At 42.7% G+C, this 16,101-nt stretch overlaps 1 long non-coding RNA gene across 1 annotated transcript; it reads right to left on the minus strand.

Annotated features, from left to right (window-relative positions):
* Positions 1–7,675: 7,675 nt before the first annotated feature.
* On the minus strand, positions 7,676–12,744 carry LOC137134667 (uncharacterized). The gene is made up of 2 exons (XR_010915456.1): positions 11,918–12,744; positions 7,676–8,960 (listed from the first exon to the last, which is right to left on the minus strand). It is a non-coding gene; the product is annotated as an uncharacterized lncRNA (long non-coding RNA).
* Positions 12,745–16,101: the final 3,357 nt, after the last annotated feature.

The following is a 16,101-nucleotide window of genomic DNA, read 5'->3' on the forward strand; positions in this document are numbered from 1 at the left end:
CCGACCTCTTCATAACAATCTAAAGTCACTTTAAAGGTATTTAATGTTTTATGTGTGTGTGTAGCCGTTGGCTGTCACGGCTGTTTGCCAGCACAACCCCTACCACTTAACAAGCCACGTTCTCCTGAAAAGCAGCCCTGACAAGTCCAGTCAACGGTCTGTAGTGTGAGTCTTTCTACGCCACAGAAAGTACAATCGAAAGCCGAAACCACAGGCCACGTCACCGTATCACATGTTTGGTTCATGTGACAAATATCAGTGGACAGTTTTGCATTAAAGATAACTCACATTAACACTGACGGATTATCAAAGCTGCAGACTTTCTAATGAAACTCCGCTCTTGTACTGTGTTTTCGACTAAATAACATTCGTAATATTACATAAATTACATCTGTTTCTTCTGTGTGTTCTGGGCATTAGGGCCAATAGTGCTTGAACCGCCAAATTTCCACTTGTGGCTCCATTTGAGGTAATATGATGCAGCACATTCAGATCATTTTGGCTGGGATAAATGTACTGTAAAATATTTAATATCAGTGCTGCCCACCCGGGGCCTCGGAGCAGTGACAAATATCCTCCTCTGAAGTTTCATCAAAATCTGATCAGCAGCATCCGAGAGATTGTGTGTGACAGACGGAGGGATGGAGGCATGGACGAGTGCCGACCCTCAGTCCCACTGCGGGGGGCAACAGTGGTACCAACGGCTAATTAATCAAATTATATGACAGATGGTGTGGAGGAACTATTTCCCCCACAGGATGCTTTTAGATGAGCCACCGGCCTCATGGTGAAACTGAGCGTCAGCACTTGACTGAAGTCCTTTCATTCTGTCCAATAAGAGAGGGAAGGTTTGGGGAGGGAGAAGGGCCAGCATTAGTGGAGAATTGGAAAAGAGAAAGAAGAGAAGAATGATGGAAAAATATTGCTCTTTTCCTTTGGATGTGATATGATCGCAGCCTGGCGATATTGCTTTGTGGAATATTGCTGGAGCACAGAATTAGATTGGGTCTCCCTCACTGGCTTCCATGATAAAGCGTCAGGAAAAGCAGCTTTGGATCGATCCAGCAGACAAAAACAGGACAACGAAAGCATAAAAAGATTACGGACCTTTGAAACGGCTTCAGTTCCAAAAAAAGGGGACACACCCTGCAACCGCCCCTAATAGTTTCAGCAGCTATTAGGCTGTTTGTGATGTGATAAATTCGTTTTACATGACTTTAGTCATTTGTTGAATTGTATAGTTACAAGAAATCCTCCAGTGCCATTGATGTCATAGTCCTGTTTTCCAGGTGGCAACAGGAAACTCTTGTTAATGGCGGTTAAGGTAAGAAGTTTGTGAAAAGTTTGTTTGGTTTAGGGGACTAAAGATTTAAAATAATAATAAACCACCATCTCATACGCTCAGATCACATTTTTTCATGTTACAACCACAAACATACATTTATTTTGTTGGGATTTTATGTGATAGACTGACATAAAGTGGCACATATCTGTGAAGTGCACGCCACAAATTTGGCCTGTATAGAAGAAAGCCATTGTTGAAAGTAGGACATAAGACGTCCCCACAAGCTGTATGGGGGACACAACAAACATGTGGAAGAAGGTGCTCTGGTCAGATGACACTCTGAACACACCATCCCCACCATGAAACACAGTGGTGGCAGCATCATGTTGCTGGGATGCTTTTCTTCAGCCCGGACAGGGAAAAAGGCGTCTGTGGGAAGGGGAAACAGTCTGTAAAAGACTTGAGACTGTGGAGGAGCTTCACCTTCCAGCAGGACAAGAACCCTAAACATACAGCCAGAGCTACGATGGAACGGTTTAGATCAAAGCATATCCATGTGTTAGAATGAGCCAGTCAAAGTCCAGACCTGAATCCAACTGAGAATCTGTGGCAAGACTTAAAAATTGCTGTTCACAGATGCTCTCATCCAATCTGACTGAGCTTGAGCTATTTTGCAAAGAGGAATGAGCAAAGATTTCACTCTCTAGATGTGCAAAGCAGGTAGAGACAAACCCCAAAAGATTTGCTGCTGTAATTGTAGAAAAAGTAAAACCACCTTTTTACAAAGTAAAAAGGTGGTTTTGAATCAGAGGGGCTGAATACAAATTTGTAATAAACTCTGAAAACCATTTAAAAATTTTCTTCCACCTCACATTTATGTACCACTTTGTGTTGGTCTATCACATAACATTGCACTAAAATACATTTACATTTGTGGTTGTAACGTGACAAAATGTGTTAATTTTCAAGGGGTATGAATATATAAGGCACTAAATATATGATGCACTGTATAAGATGGGGCTAAATGGCATCAGGTCAGTAAAAAAAATAAAGTGCTTTAAATTGCTTAACACTTTGAAATTGATGTTTCTTAAAATAAAGTATTTTGCGATTACATCATCTGCTGTTCATAATAGCATTAAAAAATTCTGACAATATAGAGAAATCCATTTATGTGTCAAGGGACAAGGCCAAAACCCAATAATAAAGTGGCCTGCCTGCAGTCCAGACCTTTTAGTGTATTGTGAAATAAAATATATGACAAAAAGGGCCCCAAATGTTGAGTAACTGAAATCCAATATCAAGCTATAATTGGAAAAAACATGCTCTTAAAAATAAAGTAATTGCTCTTCTCAGTTCCCAAACACTTACAGAGGCAGTGATGCAACACGTTACACTATCACACTATTTACAATCAACAATTGCTTTCAAATGAATCAGTTTGGCAAATGACTGCATTGTCTTTATTTACATTTCATCATCATCATCACGTTGCAGCTTAACAACGTTTGTGAAAAATGTTTTTAGGACCTTTCTGGGAGTCCAGATCACAGAATACCTCTCCTATATAGTGTCTCCACCGGCTTCGACCTCCATCACGCTTTCCTCATAATTTTTCTACGGAGGCACCATGGTGACCACCCTGAACACCTGGATCGCTGTGCGGTGCGGAAACTGCAGAGAAACACAGCAGGTCATCAGGACACTATGCGCCTGAGGACCCCTCAGCATCACAAATGACCCCACCCAACCCCACAGTCACCATAACCCTCTTACCATCCAGGTGGGGGTACCAGAGTATCACCAGAGAGGGTCCCAGTGGTCACGCTGGTTAAAGGTAGCGTTGCTAAAAAAAATTTCCTTATCTGAATATTGTCATAATAATATTTAACTCATTATAAAATGTTAAGTGTGATGTGCTGAGGTACCAATGTGTCAGTGAATGATGCTATAGGTACCATCTTTCTAACACCTTTTCATCATCAGGAGTTCAGATGATGTCATGCATATGAATAAATTCACTGATTGGCCAAACAAAAAGACCCACACTCGAATATTTTGTTGCACCGCCTTTGGTTTTAATTACAGCACACATTCACTGTGGAATTGTTTCAATGAGCTTATGCAATGTTACTACATTTATTTGCATCCAGACCTGCATTCGTTTTTCACCTAAGATCTTTTATTGATGATGGGAGACCAGTCGGACCAGTGCGTAAAGTGGTCTCCAGCACAAGCCAAAGATTCTCAGTGGGGTTCAGGTGGCCAATCCGTGTGCGGAAATAATATCTTACGGTGCCCGAATCACTCGTTTATAGTTTAAGCCTGATGAATCCTGGCATTGTCATCTTGAAATATTCTTGTATCTTCAGGGAAGAAAAGATCCGGCGATGGAAAAATCTGTTCTGTCAGTAAATTCAGGTAGTCAGCTCCTCATCGCATCCGTTAGGGTTGGAAAACGTGTTGCCAGCTGAGACATATTAATCACTGCAGTAAATATCCAGTGGAAGCCTCTGACCTGTTTGCTTAGTTAAAGCTAGATGCTGACTTTCCTTTTGGTCAAGCAGTGTATGCAAAATATATGTGGTCACATGTGGAGATGTGGGGTGTACGCTTACTTTATGAAACATGCTAGTTCACTGTTGGTGCACATGGCCCATGGTTATAAACAGTACAACTGGACGCAGCACGTGTGCAGACCCCAACCCCTTCTCTCAACTACGCTGCTACTTACAGCAAGAAGAAGACACGTGCTCACCTGCTCGCTGAGAAAAAAGGTAATAAAGTCCAAGTGAGAAACCTCAACATCATCCTTTCTGCAGTTTATTACCTGCCTCTCTCACAGAGGAGGAGGAGGGGAGGGAGGGATTAAAGCTTTGTACTGAGAGCGAAGGAAAAAAAAAAACCTTCCAGATTTATTGTGAGGTAAAGGCAGCAGGACAGCGTCATCAGAGCTGACAAAACAGCTCCAATGTTGCAGCTTGCTCCCTCTAATCTTATGAGTGGTCAGGGAGCGAGGTGATACCACAGATAAAAGTAAATCTACTTGGCAACAAAGATTTGCTGTCCTCATTTGTTTGTTGTGTGCGAGACACGAGAGAGTATTAAGAGCTGGAGCTCGCTCTGCGCGGAAATTCTCCTCCAGTATGGGGAAAAAAAGATGACACACTGGGAGATAAATTAGGACTGTGGCCATCGCTGTTATGGAGGGATGATGGCTGAATTGTTTTCCCAGGGCAGCGTTGTCCCTTTTTGTCCCGGCAGGAAGCTTCTCTACCTGATTAGAGAGCAAGAAACCTGCTGAACAGAGTGAGCAGAACAGAACGGAGCTGCTGCTTCCTGCTAAAAGTAGGAAGCAGCAGCAACACACACACACCTACAGAGTCAGAATGTGCTCTAACGAGTTCCCATGGTTCAGAAACGGTGTCACATCCAGCAGAGAGCTGTCAGTCAGACTCTGCGGCTTTGAGAGCATCCTCAATACTGTCATATGTACTCACATAGTGTGATCAGTCCTACTATACTGTACTAAGGTGCTACGGAGGGAATCAAACACGTGAAGCCTGGAACTGTGACTGACAGTTTTCAGAAAGGATGCTCTCAATGGATCGTACTGGCTTTTCCAAACCCAGGTCATATTTTGCTTTGTCCCTAATTTTTATCTGTAATAGAAGAGAATCTTTACTGTCATCACAGGACACATGTACGTGTTACTTAACCCATCGCCCAGGGGGGAGCAATTGGTAGCCACAGGGAGCTAGTGCTGAGTGTCTAGCTCAAACACACACCTGGTGCATCTCTGCATGATGCTCTACCCACTGAACCACCAGGCCACTAATAATAACACTTTGTCAGCGAGTGCATGTCACAAGTGATGCTAACACTGATGGAGTATGTCCAGGAACAGAAGCAGGCACATGATCAGACCGAGTGGAAACAACCTAACGAATGTTAGTGTCTATAGAGGGGAAATTAATATGTTTCTTTAACAGTCCACAAATAATGAAATCATCTTGGGAATTTTTTATTTTCACCTGATTGTCACCTTTGGATGCAAGTGACCCGTCATACAACTGTTGCTGCCTGATGTGATTTCAACCAATCACGTTTCGCATCGAGCACAATGTTATGTCCAACATAAGGTTCCACATTTTCAGTAGGTCAGAACATGTTTGCTACATGTGTGAGAGAGCAACTCTGGACAATGTCATATGAGAAAAACGCTACTGCTTGATCTACGCCCGAGTCAGTGAAGCATGTGGTGAGGTCACATGACTTTTTGGTTCGCACACACTGTTGCTAGATTTACTATTAGTAGCCGCTGGGGAGCAGCAGTTTAATGTGCAGCGAGACTACAGTACATCATATTGAATGGTGCGACTAGGAACACAGACTACTGTGGACTGTGTGGACAAGCTTCAGCGAGAGTGAGGAGTTTCATCACACACAGGAAATGAGGCCTGTGATTTAAATTGACTCTGAAAGCAGCCACTTCTCTGTCAGTGCTTGAAACTGATCGTGATGGTCCCATTCACAAACCACAGGAAAAACCTGAAGCGGGAAGTCGCAGGGAAAAAAGGTTTGAGGGAGATGAAATTATGCGCAGTGGCTCTAATTCTTGTTGACTGTGTGTCTGATGAAAGCAGAGTTGCAAACCAAGTTTCCATTAGGTGTTTTTCTGTTGCTGAAACTCCAGGAACATACTGAAGGTACTGCTGTTAAAGTGATAAAGAGGAAGGACTCTGCTGCACTAGGCCCAGTGGGAAAGGCTTAAAAGAAGCTTAATGTTATGTTTTATTATTTCTTATTTTACCTATAGCACTGGTGCATTTACAAAGCAGTGTGCTTCACCTTTGGGGGGAGTCCAGGCCAACCTTTTGAACCACAGACTGTTTTCTTAGCTCAGAGACTCCAAAAGTATAGTTAAGCAGTTCATCTTTATTTGAATTCTCAAGATGAAGAAATAAAGCTAAAAGAGAGAGGAAGCCTGTGAGCTTGCTGCAGGTATGTTTGCTCTTGTTTTTATTTTTAACCTTTATTTTACTTGGAAATTTGATTTTAAGAATCTCTTTTTGCTATTGTGTCCTGACGAGACAGGCAGCAACGCAAATTAACATACAACACAGATTCTACATATAGCTCTATCACAACGTCTCAGTAATTAGTGTTAAATTATCACATTCTGCTAACAAAAGAACAACAAATAGAAGTAAAAAATATATGTAAAGTAAAGGCAATGGTGAAGCGTGTTCGGAAATCTATGGAAGCACAATAAACACAAAAGACTGTAGCACTGTAAAGGTTAACACCACTTCACTCGATGACATGTTCCTTCATTCAAGACACCTCATAAAAAAACAGTTAAGAGAATATAGAAAAAAAAAAAAAAAGAAAATCTTGGGCAAGTTCTTTACAGTTTTTTTAATGTTTATTTTTTAAGTGTTTTGAACTGAACATGTCACACAGTGGAGCAGTGTGCAACACCAGGCTGCAGACTGATTAATACTGATCATTTGTTCTGCAAAAACAAAGTTATCCTTCAAGCCTTATGGGGCTGATGGGGAACAGGTGAGGAGCTGGGGGTGTGGAGAATCAGCAGGTGCAGATCTGTTGGTCATGAGATGGAACAGATGATGAAAAGAACCCATGATTGTTCTGGGGCAGGTAAGAAAACAACAGACGTTTCTACATTAGTAGTTTTCAGATTATGAATGTTTAAGGGATATGAGATTCGTGTTGGTGGGATTCTGAGCTTTAGCTCTGTTTGCACGATACCCATGAGGCCACCAACCACAATCACCGAATTACTTTTGATACTGAGGAAAAATAATGAATCTAAGGATTGTGAGTCCGGTTCTAAGTAAATCGGAGTTCCCTTTTTAAAACAAAGTACTTTTATATGTGTTTATTCTCAATGGATAGCAACAATACCACTTAGAGCAGAAGACGTTTTTTCACATTAAAGTTTGTTTACTGAGTACGACTGCATAGGGTTTAAAAACAAGGAAGCACAGAAGTAAAAAGCCTTTAGCATTTCCGGAGGAAGCTCTGTGAAATCTAATAAAGTTGGGTCTGAAATCCACAGCCCAGTCCTAGTTCATATTTTATACCCCCACACCTCATTTTTTGAGTGCGACCTCATTTGAGCTTCCCCTAAAAAAAAAAAAAATCATAAGTAGTAATGGTTTAAAGTCCAATCAAATGGAACAAACCTTTAAGACCACTATACATAATCAGATCAGAAAGCGTGTGCCCGGTGAAACCAGACTTATGAAAATATAAATGTGAAAAAGTGGGACTGTTATATTCATATGCTTAGTTAATGTTTGGTTTTGGTTCTGGTTTTGTTCAGGAAACGTAGATAAAACAAGAAAACACATTACACTAAGGTGCAGTAACACTGACTTTAATAGAATTTTATGAGCCAGCCAAGAGAGAAGTGCTTCCACTGGTTCATCACCCATGGATGAAGGTCTACAAAGGCTCACCACTGCATATGAACACACACAACCAAGGGCCACGTGCAGCCCTGTGTCCTAAAAATGTCATTCCCATACAACGCCATTTAAAGCACATCACATTTCCTGGGAACATAATGAGAATATGTTGACATGTAACGTAAATGAAGAGTTGCAAATACGTTGATACTGAGCATTTCAATAAAATGTTACCAGACAACATAGTTCAGTCCAGCAAAATATCAGATTTTGCAGCAAAATATCGGGTTTTCTGCCGCAATATGTCCAGTTTGTGTGATTACAGTGTTATGGAAGTATTTTCTGGTTGTGTTTAGGTTACACCTGATGCAACTTGCTGCATCAGTTCGTATCTTTTTTGTCCACTGAGTCCAAAATGTACTTGCAAAATCATAGAAACAAACATGCCGCATATGTAAGTGAATACAAGCTATCGTGAATGTAAGTTATGCAATTCCCACTGGAGTAGCAGGGATTATCGTGAGCTATTGTGTCCCTAATGCAAATGGCAGCTCTGTGAACTGCAAAGTGCAAATATTCTATCCCTTTATTAAGACTGTTCTGCTCGCAGTCCTTATCATTGGAGTTTAAGTGTATTTTTCCTTTTCCTCTTTGTCTCGTTTACATGTTTCAGGTGAGAAAACTCAAACGTAAAACTGACAATTGTGAGAAAAATGTCACATTTTCTTTTCTCCCAACTCGCCAACATATTTGCATGCAAACCTTGTTCCTTGCAGAGAACTACTAATTCCTCAGAAGTTGAAGTAGTTCTCGTTAGATGCTCTCTCACACAAACACATTCACACTGAGTCACACTCTCTCTCTCTCTCTCTTTTTCTTTTCTGCCAGTGCCGCTTCAGTCTGAATGCCAGACTCTTACCACCCTTGCGGCCGCGAAGCAAGAATCACAAACTGAATGAAGAGATGAAATGCGCACTGTAGCAGCACGTAGCGACACAGTCCGCCCACCTTCATCTCGCCCAGGATGCTGAGAGGTCCGACAAGCAGCCAGCTCACTCTCCACACAGACACTTCAGCGACAGAGGAGTCTGCGTTCGCTCTAACACGCTGAGCTGTCGAGAGGAGTTTCTCTGTCTGAGCTGGGGGTGAGTCATTGCAGACATCAGAGCCAGCTCCAGCATCAACTCTGTGCACAAACAACAGGTGTCAGACGGCAGCAAAAGGCCGGAGGAGTCAGGCTGGAGGACACAGAGACAGGAAGAACACGTTTGTCATAAACCAGTTGTTTTAAACCCACTGCTGCAGCACATAACTGAGAGGTAAAGTGAAATATTTTGACAGTTTGACGCGTTGCCTGTGTTCCAATAAAAAAAGATAAATGACAAAGGTTAGAATTTAAAGTTTGCGAAATTTCAAGCAAAGTGCTGACGATCCAGCAAACTCCTGACGATGGTGCCACAGGTCACAGAGTTATTAAAATCAAAAGCGTCCATTCTCTGGGGACCAATAATATCATGAAAATCTGGCTTTTAGTTGAAGAGGTACTTATTGTAGAACAACACGGTGCTAGAAGAAAGCCACTTTTGATGGAACGGCTAAATAAGACTATAATCAAATTGGGCAACTAACCTGCTATTGTGCTCTATGAACAGTTTAAACGAACCACATTTTGAACCAAGGTGGCAGGAGGACAATCTCTGTTTGCGAACCTCATGTGGGTAGACGAGTCACCATCAGGTGGGTGAGTGCAGGTGTGGTGGAAATGAAAAGAAGGGTCCATGACCACAATCTCTAACTGCCATTGTGAGTAGTTTTGGTCCATTCGGCCGATTAAAAAATGGATACAAAATAAAACTTCTTCTAGTTTTTCAACTTTATGATGAAACATCTCTGTCTCATGGAAGAACTCACTTCCAGGAAGCCAGCACCTCCATATCCTGGTTATAAAGGCTCAGCTCGTGTGACACACATGCATATAGTCCCAAAACTGAAAAGCTATCAAGGTCAGCGCTCATCAAAGCCGTCTCGATTGAACATATGTTGGTGTCAACCAAGTACATTTTGTTGCACCTCGTGTTTAGTATTGGTACTATGAAGACCAGCATCCAGCACATGATAAAAGCCAGCTGTGGAGTAGGGCCCCACTAATCTATGGGAGTGAACACTGAATGGCACAACATTGGAAATGTTGAAATGTTGAAATACATTTAATCCTAATGGCCTTTGCATTTCTTATGTGACATCAGTTGGATCTTTGTTGGTGATGTGCTAAATGAATAAACTTGTAACTAACTCTACTGTCTTACATGCAAAAGTAACGCTGCACTTTCAGCAGCTCTACTTTGTTTTGCGTCGTTGAACTTCTTTAAAATCAAATCTAAATATTTGAAAACTCTGAAGATACTCGTGTGGCCAGTGTATGCTGCCATGCTTCTTCTCATCGCTCATCATCTTAACTGGCAGACGCCGCAGTGCTGACAGTCGTCTCTGCGATGAAATGTGACGGCACCAGCAAAACCTCAGATCCAAATCAGGTCCGGAGTGACTCACAGAGGCCCATAAAGCAGCTCGCTGAATACACACCACTGATTAAAGAGGTCAGCAGCATCCATAAATCCAGCGTTGTATTAAAGGACAATTTGGTTTCTGTTGTGGAAGCTGTAAAATGCCCCGATCTCCAATCTGGCTGAAGCATATGTGAGCAGTAAAAGGTACTTATAGATGACATGTTTATCTGCCCACACATTCAGCCAACGCGCAAAAAACAGCAGAGTCAGGAGCTTTTTCAACAAGCCACAAGAGGAGGAGAAGAAGAGGCCAGATGATTGATACATCAGCATATCTCATCGGCCATCATGTCTGGGAGCGGCAGATGATAGAGCCGCCGGCAGGCTGAGAGGCTTTTAGCCTCTGGACGGGTCAAACACCCCTATCGTCATGGTAAAAGGCCAGCGTAAATCTCCCTGCCACTGCTGCTGCCTCGCCAGCTGATCAATACTGATCTAAAAGTGATGAATGAGAGCTCGATGGACTCCGTCTTTTCTTCTCCGGGCGGCAGTATGAGGAACATCTTATCTGTCCCTCGGCTGAGTGCTGCAGTGTTTTTGGTGGAGGGAGGAATTGAAGAGAGGTCACAGCGATAAAACAGAACATCCTCAGTGTCTTTAGTGCATCGCATGAAGCCTAATGTGCTACTGATTGTACAGTGGCTCACCGGCCAGAGGTGAGAGGTCGCGGAATTCAGACAATGTTGCCCGCTTCATGCATTTTCTTTTCCTTTACTACATACTGTAGTTGTACCAATATTCAAGTGTCTCTACAGTGTTTCAGGTGGAAAACTGAAGGACGAATCACCCATGTGATAATTCTCGACAGTTTCACGTCCAAGATGCATATTTCTATTTTTAAGAATGTATCTTCCCATCCTGCTGGATTCTAATTTAAAACTTTGCAGCCGTGTTTACCAAGCGAGCGTGATATTTATTCATTGTGCAATGTGTGTTTTTAATGGTGTTCGTGTACCGAGAGTCAGTTGGACATTAATTTTTATCTACAGTAAAAGAGAGGAGGACAGGCGCCTAACAAACCTGTCAAGGTGCAGTAAACAATGTTTCACTCCGCATTCTTTATTGCACTTCATTCACTCCGAATTAAACTGGATTTTCTATTTTTCATTTTATCTCTACAGTTTCTACTGAGCCTACGTTTGGTTTAATTGAATATTGCACAGACGCTTTTTTGTCATGATGATATTTTCATCATAGACTAATCATATATATATATTATATATATATATATATATATATATATATATATATATATATATATATATATATTATATATATATATATATATATATATATATATATATATATATATATATTATATATATATATATATATATATATATATATTAAATATCCCTGGTTTGCTCATAAGGCCCAGCTTGTGACCCCCCTAGAAGCCATTAGTGACCTCTGGACCTTCACGAACACTCGGGGACCCGTATGAACGTAGAGCGCGGTGGCGTCCGATCAATAAAAGGACAGCGTGACAGTTCCACTCAGGCGTTACAATGAACATCAGTTGTTTTCTCAGTCTGAGCTCTCGAGCTGCATTTTCCTGAGATGAATCCTCCCTCCACCCACCCGCCTACACATAATGATAAAGGCCATGAATTGGAGCCATAAATTACCTCCTAACGTTGAGGAGCGTGATGATTAATCACTGCACAAAGTCTCCGCCGAGAAGACACAAAGACGTGTCTCCCGGTGCCAAACAGCTTCTCTGTGTTCGCGCGCGGATGATTTACAGTGCGTCCGAGCGGCTGCGTTCAGCCTGACTGTCAGCCGCTGAATCAGAAAACGGTTTGAAGATGCCAAGCTGACAAAGACTACAACACAGAGTCTGCCACACTCGGGGAAGCTGCAACACGGACACGTTTTGCTGATGATGACGACGCTCACTCCGGCGTCTTTGAGCCACAATAATGGCCATCCGGTCAGTGATGCCCTCCATAAATCAAACAGACTGTCGGTTTGTTTATCCGCCGAGGTTGGGGCGAGGTCTGAAACAGCAGTATCTGTCCCAGCCAGCTGTTCACTTCCCCTCTCTGTCTCTCCTCAGCCTCGGCTAATCTCAGCTCTCCAACTTTCCTTAATTCTGCCCCCTCATTGTCCTCTTCACAAAGAGCGTCGGGCAAACTTTACCTCTGTGCTGCGCTGCTCCGTCTGCTATCTGTGCGCCGTGCGTCGTGACTCTGCTCGCTCTCGTTAATTCAGTCTCTGCTTTTCCTGGAAGAGCTCAGAGGAAACTGTTGATTTAGCAAACCGGGGCTTGTGTGTGTAAATAGGTAGCTCCTTGACTTCTCTGTGTGTGTCCAGCGTAAACAGCGGCGTCCACGCCAAAGGCCGCGCTTTGTTCACACGCTGAGCCCACCAGGGGCTTCATAGGCCGCGCTGTTTGTATTTGAATCGGAGACAGAACAATGATTTGTTTTCTGTATTTGGATTCTTTTCGGGTCCCCAGATAATGGAACGCTGATATTTTAGCTGGAAATCTTTTAGGCTTATTGTTGCAACGCCCACGGCCTCTCGTATGGTGTTGTGTGTTTCGTGGCTGAACACAGATAATCAGATGGTCTCACTTGGTGGAAAACAGCCATAAAATGGAGTTTATCCACCGCAGCCTGATAATCAGATGCAATTGCATCAAATTTTCATATTCGTGTGAGATGTTTTTAGGAGCACGATGTTGAAGAAAAATGTTGATTGAAGAAAAATACAGATTTTAGGAGTCAGAGCATTCAGCATTTGTTGTTTGTTTCTTTTCCATCATTTTGGCATTTGTGCATGATGGCTTCAAAAGGCTGCCGTTGCTGTCTGCACTCTAAGCCTCAACTCTAAATGTTTCAGCAGACTGGTGTTATGTCAGGTTGTTGAGTCAGGATGGCTTCTTTTTCGGAGAATTGAAAACAAAAACATTTCTCTCTCTCTCTCTCAGTATGTCAGGTTTTTCCAGAGAACCATTCTTTCCCTCTCAAATGTCAGCGCAACACGACTCGACTAACTGCCTGCCATCAGTATGTTTCATCCCAACTTTTGTCATTAGTGTACAAGCACAACTCTAATCGTTCCTCCCATTTTCTAGAGGAAAATTAACATTACACATTTGCAGTGTAATATTAGCACAAGTGCTGTGTGTAGCAATTCTTTATGTGATGCAAAGCCATTTAACAAGTTTTGAGTCAGACTCATTTGTCCATTGATGTGAGAGACATGTCAACACAAGCATTTAGTTTAAGCTCCACTGCTATGTACAAAGCATGCAGGCAAGTATTGAAGTAATACTGCTCCTGTCACAGCTGGTGCTGAAATGAATACACAATAACATCTCCTGATGTTTTTGACCAGATGATTGCTGGTTAGATTTCATAAGGAAATTGAAAGAACAGAGTTTATCTCCCTCATTGGCGGCACTGAGTGACTGCTGCAGCTCTGGGGCAAAGTCTTTAACCACCAACTGCTTCCCAGTAGTCCAATGATTGTACTGTGGTTTTTTTGTTACTGTTTATAACTGCGCATGTGTGCAGCAGTAAGAGTACAGTCAAAATACTGTCAATAATATTTATAGGAGCATAAGAACTTTGAAGCTAGAGGATATATTCTGTGGACCAAAGAGCAAGAGAAAGTGGATTATGCAGGAAACCAACCAACATCCCGGAGCTAAAGCTCGTTCCATAAGAAGGAACTGGCTCAAATCGGTCCATGCTGATGTAAAGGAACAATTACTGGAATTGTTTAGTAAAAGCTACTAAAGGTCGAGATGGTTTTGCCAAACACAAAAATCTAAGATGGGTTTTCTTTCTCTAGTTTCCAAATTTCCAGAATACTACGTTTATGATTCTCCACTACTACTGCTACTACTCATGATAGTATTGCAGCAAAAGCAGGTCACAGGTTATCAAAAACACAGGTTTCACCACACACATAAGTTGGTGCAGTAGTCAGTAGTTTCACTCCTGATCATTTTCATTTTTTATTTCACGTTTTAGGCCATATTTAAGCCACAATAGAGGAAATTCTAGTAATTTTACACAACCTTTATTCACCAGTGTAAGAAAGATCTCAGAGTTCTGAAAGACCCTGACTTGAGTCACCTTAGTTAAAGTACTGTTGCACTGGGACCATTCAAACATAATGACTCATTCCGGTGTGGCTGTCAGAGATGTCAGTCATCCGCTGAAATGAGAGACAACTGATCGATACAAGAGATGTTCAGAGGTGATTGATTGTGTCACTAGCTCCGGTCAGATTTACCCGTGCCCTGTTATAACCTGAGGAAACATTCTTAACTGACTCGCTCTGAAATGTCGGAATTTTCTCTGATGAAAAACGCTCCTAGGCCAAGAAGGAGATGCTGAAATCCTGAATTTTCACGTCTGTACACATCAATATTATTGTGAGCTTGCAGAGACAGATGAGATTTCTTCAGCAGTTTCTTCATTCTGCTGCTTGTCTCTTCCCCACCAAGTTGAAGCTGCAGGGCCTGGCAGGTCTAAACAAGCCGCAATTGATTCAAAACCCTAAGCCGCAAAATAGACAAAGGGGTCATCTATTATCCACACCCCACGTTCCCTTCTCTCCTCTCGTCGCCTCTCCTCGACCCATCTTTGGCGGTCACCCGTTAGAAGGAAGCTCTGGGGACGTCGCGGAGCTCTCTGCGCCAGCGGCCTCGCTCCACTTCTCCGAGGCTGGGGGCCAGGGCTAATTGGCGGATCCACCAGGGAGCTCTCCAACCGCTGAACCTCCCAGCCAGGGGGCCCATTTGCAAACATGTGATCTCTGCTGAACAGGGGCGAGAGCCAGAGGAGGAGGAGGGGGAGGAGGAGGTTGGGGGATGCTTGTGGTTCTAGAGGACATGGGAGAAGTGGTTCCCATGAGAAGAGTGGGTGGCAGAAATAAAAGGGGGGGAAACTTCTAAACTGCTCTCTGAGCTGTGAAATAGCTCTTACAGCCAGTTTCAGCAGAAGATTCTAAGAGATTTTTTTACAGGGAAGAATAAACAACAGTATCTGTGAATGTCCTTCAAACCCCTCGTGCGACGATATTTCTGCCAGAAGGACTGATGTAAAGCATGGCAGTGTGATGCATTCAAAGCACATGAGATGTAGTGAAGAGCAGAGACACAGCCAGAGAGGGTTTTAGTAGAGACTGTGGGTAATTGACAGGCAGAGCTGCACTGCTTTGTGAGCGTCTCCACCAGCAGCTCTTTGTGTTTATCACCCTGCCCGATCGATGGTCATCTTAACCCCGGGAGAGGGAGGCCAGGACGGATGAAAAGTAAAGACTCCTCTTTTGTTGTCCGGGCAGCTCTGTCCATCGCCAACGGCAACACTCCCAGAAGGCTGAACTCACAGAAATATGAAAGATTGAAACCATGACAAAAAGCTAGAATAAATCTTTTTATTTTTTTTCTTCCCACTCTCTTGCCTTTTAAAGGAAATACTTTCAAATATTTTGGTTGGGCTCTCGCTTTGAGCCTCTCTTCAGTGACCCATTTGGGTCCAGAGGGAAAAAGTGAGCGGAGTGAAGCTGGGAGAGCGAAGTCACAGTGTGACACATTTGGATTTGATCATGCAAGGCAATGCAAACTATAAACCACAGTAGCACTCAGCCACTGTATAGCTGGCTGCTGCCTGCTTTGTTCTGGTATTGTATGATTCTTTGGCCGCATGTGTAAATTCATGCAAAGAGTAAAAAAAAATTGGGAGAATTTTTGGGGAATCCTCATATTTACTGTGTGAATGAGAAGAGTAATAACACTTTCTTCACAATCGCCACCTGCCCTAGGCCCCCCCCTCTCATACGACCCATAGAA

This window comes from Channa argus, chromosome 10, assembly GCF_033026475.1.
Source record: "Channa argus isolate prfri chromosome 10, Channa argus male v1.0, whole genome shotgun sequence".
NCBI classification, from domain to species: Eukaryota; Metazoa; Chordata; class Actinopteri; order Anabantiformes; family Channidae; genus Channa; species Channa argus.